The sequence below is a fragment of the Arachis ipaensis genome, chromosome B08, assembly GCF_000816755.2.
Source record: "Arachis ipaensis cultivar K30076 chromosome B08, Araip1.1, whole genome shotgun sequence".
NCBI classification, from domain to species: Eukaryota; Viridiplantae; Streptophyta; class Magnoliopsida; order Fabales; family Fabaceae; genus Arachis; species Arachis ipaensis.
This window is the reverse complement of record NC_029792.2, coordinates 57,747,856-57,755,952: the sequence shown is the minus strand read 5'-3', so window position 1 is coordinate 57,755,952 and position 8,097 is coordinate 57,747,856.

The window sequence follows — 8,097 nt, the reverse complement described above, 5'->3', positions numbered from 1 at the left end:
AAGCGTGCCATTTTGAGTTATGTAGCTCCAGAAAATCCACTTTGAGTACAGGGAGGTTAGAATCCAACAGCATCAGCAGTCCTTCTTCTACCTCTGAATCTGATTTTTGCTCAAGTCCCTCAATTTCAGCCAGAAAATACCTGAAATCACAGAAAAATACACAAACTCATAGTAAATTCCATAAATGTGAAATTAACATAAAAACTAATGAAAACATCCCTAAAAGTAACAAGATCCTACTAAAAACATACTAAAAACAATGTCAAAAAGCGTATAAATTATCCGCTTATCACAACACCAAACTTAAATTGTTGCTTGTCCCAAGCAACTGAAAATCAAATAGGATAAAAAGAAGAGAATATACTATAAATTCCAAACAATCAATGAAACATAGCTCCAATCAGATGAGCGGGACTTGTAGCTTTTTGCCTCTTGAATAGTTTTGGCATCTCACTTTATCCATTGAAGTTCAGAATGATTGGCATCTATAGGAACTCAGAGTTCAGATAGTGTTATTGATTCTCCTAGTTCAGTATGATGATTCTTGAACACAACTATTTTATGAATCTTGGCTGTGGCCCTAAGCACTTTATTTTCCAGTATTACCACCGGATACATAAATGCCACAGACACATAATTGGGTGAACCTTTTCAAATTGTGACTCAGCTTTGCTAAAGTCCCCAATTAGAGGTGTCCAGGGTTCTTAAGCACACTCTTTTTTTGCTTTGAACCTTGAGTTTAACCGCTCAGTCTCAAGTTTTCACTTGACACCTTCACGCTACAAGCACATGGTTAGGGACAGCTTGGTTTAGCCGCTTAGGCCAGGATTTTATTCCTTTAGGCCCTCCTATCCACTGATGCTCAAAGCCTTGGGATCCTTTTTATTACCCCTGCCTTTTGGTTTTAAGGGCTTTTGGCTTTTTCTGCTTCCTTTTTCTTTTTCTTTCTATTTTTTTTTCGCCTATTTTTTTTTCTGCAAGCTTTGTTCTTTGCTGCTTTTTCTTGCTTCAAGAATCATTTTTATGATTTTTCAAATTATCAAATAACATGTCTCCTAGTCATCATTCTTTCAAGAGCCAACATATTTAACATTCTTAAACAACAACTTCAAAAGGCATATGCACTGTTCAAGCATACATTCAGAAAATAAGAAGCATTGTCACCACATCAATATAATTAAACTAAGTTCAAGGATAAATTCGAAACTCATGTACTTCTTGTTCTTTTGAATTAAAATATTTTTCATTTAAGAGAGGTGATGGATTCATAGGACATTCATAACTTTAAGACAAAGTTACTAACTACTAATGATCATGTAATGAAGACACAAACATGGATAAGCACTTAACATAGAGAAAACGAAAAACAGAAAGTGAGAACAAGGAATGAGTCCACCTTAGTGATGGTGGCGTTTTGAGGAACCAATGATGTCCTTGAGCTCTTCTATGTCTCTTCCTTGTCTTTGTTGCTCCTCGCTCATTGCTTTTTGATCTTCTCTGATTTCATGAAGGATGATGGAGTGCTCTTGATGTTCCACCCTTAGTTGTCCCATGTTGGAACTTAATTCTCCTAGGGAGGTGTTGATTTTCTCCCAATAGTTTTGTGGAGGAAAATGCATTTGAGGCATCTCCGGGATCTCATGGTGATGAGCTTCCTGCGCCTCTTGAGCTCCATGAATGGGCTCTCTTGCTTGCTCCATCTTTTTCTTAGTGATGGGCTTCTCTTCCTCAATGTGAATGTCTCCTTCTATGAAAGCTCCAGCTGAGTAACATAGATGGCAAATAAGATGGGGAAAAGCTAGCCTTGCCCCAGGAGAGGGCTTTTTGGCTATTTTGTAGAGTTCAAGGGAGATGACTTCATGAACTTCTACTTCCTCTCCAATCATGATGCTATGGGTCATGATGGCCCGATCCACAGTAACTTCAGATCGGTTGCTAGTGGGATGATGGAGCGTTGGATGAACTCCAACCATCCTCTAGCCATAGGCTTGAGGTCCAGTCTTCTTAGTTGAACCGGCTTGCCTTTGGAGTCAATCTTCCATTGAGCTCCTTCCACACATATGTCCATGAGGACTTGGTCCAACCTTTGATTAAAGTTGACCCTTCTAGTGTAGGGGCGCTCATCTCCTTGCATCATAGGCAAGTTAAACGCCAGCCTCACATTCTCCGGACTAATAATCTAAGTATTTCCCCCGAACCATTGTAACTTAATTCTTTGGATTCGGGTTCTTACTTTGATCATGGTTCCTAGTGATCCATGCATTGGTATAGAACTCTTGAACCATTAGGATGCCGACTTGTTGGATGGGGTTTGTTAGAACTTCCCAACCTCTTCTTTGGATTTCATGTCGGATCTCCGGATACTCATTTCTCTTGAGTTTGAAAGGGACCTCGGGGATCACCTTCTTCTTGGCCACAACATCATAGAATTGGTCTTGATGGGCTTTGGAGATGAACCTTTCCATCTCCCATGACTCGGAGGTGGAAGCTTTTGTCTTCCCTTTCCCTTTTCTAGAGGATTCTCCGGTCTTGGGTGCCATCAATGGTAATGGAAAAACAAAAAGCTTATGCTTTTACCACACCAAACTTAGAGTTTTGCTCGCCCTCGAGCAAGAAGAGAAAGAATAGATGAAGAAGAAGAAGAAATAGAGGAGAGGGAGAAGGGGTTGCGTTTCGGCCATTTAGGGTGGGTTTGGGTGGGAAATTGATTTTGAATTTTGAAGGTAGGTGGAGTTTATGGGGAAGAGTGGATGGATGTGAGTGGTGAAGAGGTGGTAGGGAAGAGAGATTGAGGTGATTGGTGAAGGGTTTTGGGGAAGAGTGTTTATGGGATTGTGTGAAAAAGGGGTGAGAAGAAGTAAGTGGAGGTAGGTGGGGATCTTGTGGGGTCCACAGATCCTGAGGTGATCTTGTGGGGTCCACAGATCCTGAGGTGTTCAAGGATTTACAACCTTACACCAAATTGGGCATGCAAAATGCCCTTGCACACAACTCTGGGCGTTCAGCGCCAGATTGGTGCTTGTTCTGGGCGTTGAACGCCCATTTGTTGCCCATTCTTGGCGTTGAACGCCAGAACCATGCTTGTTCTGGGCATTCAGCGTCAGCTTTTCTCCAGGGTGCATTTCTGGCGTTCAAACGCCCAGATGCTGCCCATTTCTGGCGTTCAGCGCCAGAACCATGCTCTGTTCTGGCGTTGAACGCCCAAAACATGCTTCTTACTGGCGTTTAAACGCCAGTAAGGTCTTCCTCCAGGGTGTGATTTTTCTTCTGCTATTTTTGATTCCGTTCTCAATTTTTTTGATTTATTTTGTGACTCCACATGATCATGTACCTATAAAGACATATAACTAATAAAAATATAATTAAATAAAAATTGGGTTGCCTCCCAACAAGCGCTTCTTTAATGTCAATAGCTTGACAGTGGGCTCTCATGGAGCCTCACAGAAGTTCAGAGCATTGTTGAGACTCCCCAACACCAAACTTAGAGTTTGATTGTGGCCTCCCAACACCAAACTTAGAGTTTGACTGTGGGGGCTCTAGTTGACTCTGTTTTGAGAGAAGCTTTTTATGCTTCCTCTCCATGGATGCAGAGAGAGATCCTTGAGTTGTAAACACAAGGTTGTCCTCATTGATTTGAAGGATCAATTCTCCTCTGTCCACATCAATCGCAGCTCTTGCTGTGGCTAGGAAGGGTCTTCCAAGGATGATGAATTCATCCTCATACTTCCCAGTATCTAGGACTATGAAATCAGCAGGGATGTAAAGGCCTTCAACCTTTACTAACACGTCCTCTACTTGTTCATACGCCTGTTTTCTTGAATTGTCTGCCATCTCTAATGAGATTTTAGTGGCTTGCACCCCAAAGATTCTCAGTTTCTCTATTACAGAGAGGGGCATGAGGTTTATCCCTGAACCAAGGTCACACAGAGCCTTAAAGATCATGGTGCCTATGGTACAAGGTATTAAGAACTTTCCAGGATCCTGTTTCTTCTGAGGCAATGTCAGTTGATCTAGATCACTTAGTTCATTGGTGAACAAGGGAGGTTCATCTTCCCAAGTTTCAATGCCAAATAATTTGGCATTCAGCTTCATGATTGCACCAAGGTATTTGGTGACTTGCTCCTCAGTGACATCCTCATTCTCTTCAGAAGAGGAATACTCATCTGAGCTCATGAATGGCATAAGGAGGTTTAATGGAATCTCTATGGTCTCTAGATGAGCCTCAGATTCCTTTGGTTCCTCAAAGGGAAACTCCTTATTGATCACTGGACGTCCCAGGAGGTTTTCCTCACTGGGATTCACGTTCTCCTCTCCCTCTTTGGGTTCGGCCATGGTGATCAATTCAATGGCCTTGCACTCTCCTTTTGGATTTTCTTCTATATTGCTTGGGAGAGTACTAGGAGGGATTTCAGTGATCCTTTTACTCAGCTGGCCCACTTGTGCTTCCAAATTTCTAATGGAAGACCTTGTTTCATTCATGAAACTTACAGTGGCCTTAGATAGATCAGAGACTAAGTTTGCTAAATTAGGGGTATTTTGTTCAGAGTTCTCTGTCTGTTACTGAGTGGATGATGGAAAAGGCTTGCTATTACTAAACCTGTATCTTCCACCATTATTAAAGCCTTGTTGAGGCTTTTGTTGATCCTTCCATGAGAGATTTGGATGATTTCTCCATGATGGATTATAGGTGTTTCCATAAGGTTCACCTAAGTAATTTACTTCTGCTATTGCAGGATTCTCAGGATCATAAGCTTCTTCTTTAGAAGATGCCTATTGAGTACTGTTGGACGCAGCTTGCATTCCATTCAGATTCTGAGAAATCATATTGACTTGCTGAGTCAATATTTTGTTCTGAGCCAATATGGCATTCAGAGTATCAATTTCAAGAACTCCATTCTTCATAGGCGTCCCATTACTCACAGGATTCCTCTCAGAAGTGTACATGAACTGGTTATTAGCAACCATGTCAATGAGTTCTTGACCTTCTGCAGGCGTTTTCTTTAGGTGAATGGATCCACCTGCAGAAGTATCCAATGACATTTTAGCTAATTCAAACAGACCATCATAGAATATATCCAGGATGGTCCATTCTGAAAGCATGTCAGTAGGACACTTTTTGGTCAGTCCTTTGTATCTCTCCCAAGCTTCATAGAGAGATTCACCTTCTTTCTGTCTGAAGGTCTGAACATCCACTCTAAGCTTACTCAGCTTTTGAGGAGGAAAGAACTTGGCTAAGAAAGCCTTGACCAGCTTATCCCAAGAGTTCAGGCTATCCTTAGGTTGAGAGTCCAACCACACTCTAGCTCTGTCTCTTACAGCAAAAGGGAAAAGCATGAGCCTGTAGACTTCAGGATCTACTCTATTAGTCTTAACAGTATCACATATCTGCAAGAATTCAGTTAAAAACTGAAAAGGATCTTCGGATGGAAGTCCATGAAACTTGTAGTTCTGCTGCATCAGAGAAACTAGCTGAGGTTTCAGCTCAAAATTGTTTGCTCCAATGGCAGGAATGGAGATGCTTCTTCCACGTAAATTGGAATTAGGTGCAGTAAAGTCACCAAGCATCCTTCTTGCATTATTATTATTTTCGGCTGCCATCTCCTTTTCCTGTTCGAAAATTTCTGAAAGGTGCTTGCTGGATTGTTGTAATTTAGCTTCTCTTAATTTTCTCTTCAGAGTCCTTTCAGGTTCTGGATCTGCTTCAACAAGAATGTTCTTGTCCTTGCTCCTGCTCATATGAAAAAGAGGGAACAGAAAAATAATAATAATAAGGATCCTTTTTACCACAGTATAGAGGTCCCTGTGTGAGTAGAAGAAAAGAAGAAGAAAAAATTCGAACACAGATGGAAGAGGGGGTTCGAATTTGGTGAGTGATGTGAGGAAGAGATGTTAGTAGATGAATAAATAATTAGAATGAGATGAGAGAGGGAGAATTTCGAAAATAATTTTTGAAAAAGAGTTGGTGATTTTCGAAAATAGTTTTTGAAAAATGTTAGTAATTTTCGAAAATTAAGATTTAAAAATTAAAATAATTAGTTAATTAAAAAGAAATTTTTGAAAAAGAGGGAGATATTTTCGAAAATTAGAGAGAGAGGGAGAGTTAGTTAGGTAGTTTTGAAAAAGATAGGAAACAAACAAAAAGTTAGTTAGTTAGTTGAAACAAATTTTGAAAATCAATTTTGAAAAGATAAGGAGATAAGAAGTTAGAAAAGATATTTTGAAATCAAATTTTTGAAAAAGATAAGATAAGAAGATATTTTTGAAAAGATATGATTGAAATAAGTTTTGAAAAAGATTTGATTTTTAAAATCACAATTAATGACTTGATTCACAAGAAATCACAAGATATGATTCTCGAACTGAAAGCTTGAATCTTTCTTAACAAGCAAGTAACAAACTTGAAATTTTTGAATCAAAACATTAATTGATGATGTTATTTTCGAAAATTATGAGATAAAATTAAGAAAAAGATTTTTGAAAAATCTTTTTATAATTTTCGAAAATAACTAAGAAAAATGAAAAAGATTTGATTTTTGAAAAAGGTTTTGAGAAAGATAAGATTTTTAAATTGAAAATTTGATTTGACTCATAAAAACAACTAGATTTTAAAAATTTTTGAAAAAGTCAAATCTAATTTTCGAAATTTTAATAGAGAAAAAGAGAAAGATATTTTTTTTGATTTTTTGAATTTTTATGATGAGAAAGAAAAACACTAAAAATGCTCAATGCATGGAAATTTTGGATCAAAACAATGAATGCATGCAAGAATGCTATGAATGTCAAGATGAACACCAAGAACACTTTGAATGTCAAGATGAACATCAAGAACTTATTTTTGAAAATTTTTATATGCAAAGAAAACATGCAAGACACCAAACTTAGAAATGTTTCATGTTTAGACTCTATGGTTGCTAAAATGCACACGTAAAACAAGAAAAGACACAAAACAAGAAATCATCAAGATCAAACAAGAAGACATACCAAGAACAACTTGAAGATCATGAAGAACACTATGAATGCATGAATTTTTCGAAAAATGCAAGATGAATATGCAATTGACACCAAACTTACAATTTGACTCAAGACTCAAACAAGAAACACAAAAATATTTTTGATTTTTATGATTTTCTAAATTTTTTTTTTGGTTTTTCTTTTAACTTTTTTCAAAATTCATTTTGAAAAAGAAAAATAAGGATTCCAAAATTTTTAATATGAATTCCAGGAATCTTATGCTTTTTAGTCTAAAGCTCCAATCAAAGGGTTAGGCATGGCTTAATAGCCAGCCAAGCTTTAGTATGTAACTCAGACATGACACGCCTGACATTCCCTACAGCCAGCCAGGCTTCAACATGCTTCATGAAACACTAGAATTCATTCTTAAAAATTCTGAAGAAAAAATATATTTTTGAAAATATTTTTATTTTAAAATTATTATTTTTTTTTCGAAAACAAAGGAAAAATTCTTGAAAGATTTTTGAAAAATTTTTGAAAAGAAAACAAAAAGAAAATTACCTAATCTGAGCGACAAGATGAACCGTCAGTTGTCCAAACTCGAACAATCCCCGGCAACGGTGCCAAAAACTTGGTGCACAAAATTGTGATCTCTGGTAATGGCTCCAAGAGCTTGGTGCTCTAATCTCAATTCATAATTTGTCACAACTTCGATACCACTAACCAGCAAGTGCACTGGGTCGTCCAAGTAATAAACCTTACGCGAGTAAGGGTCGATCCCACGGAGATTGTTGGTATGAAGCAAGCTATGGTCACCTTGTAAATCTTAGTCAAGCGGATATAAAATAGTTATGGAGTTTTCGAAATTAAATAAGAAGTAAACATAAAATAAGGATAGAAATACTTACGTAATTCATTAGTTAGAATTTCAGATAAGCGTATAGAGATGCTTTCGTTCCTCTGAACCTCTGCTTTCCTGCTGGCAGTAAGGGCATCAATGGCTACATCCCATCCTCTTGTGAAAATGGTCCAAATGCTTTGTCACGGCATGGCTAATCATCTGAGGTTCTCGATCTTCTCGATCATAGGATTTACTATCCTTTTGCGTCTGTCACTACGCCCAGCACTCGTGAGTTTGAAGTTCGT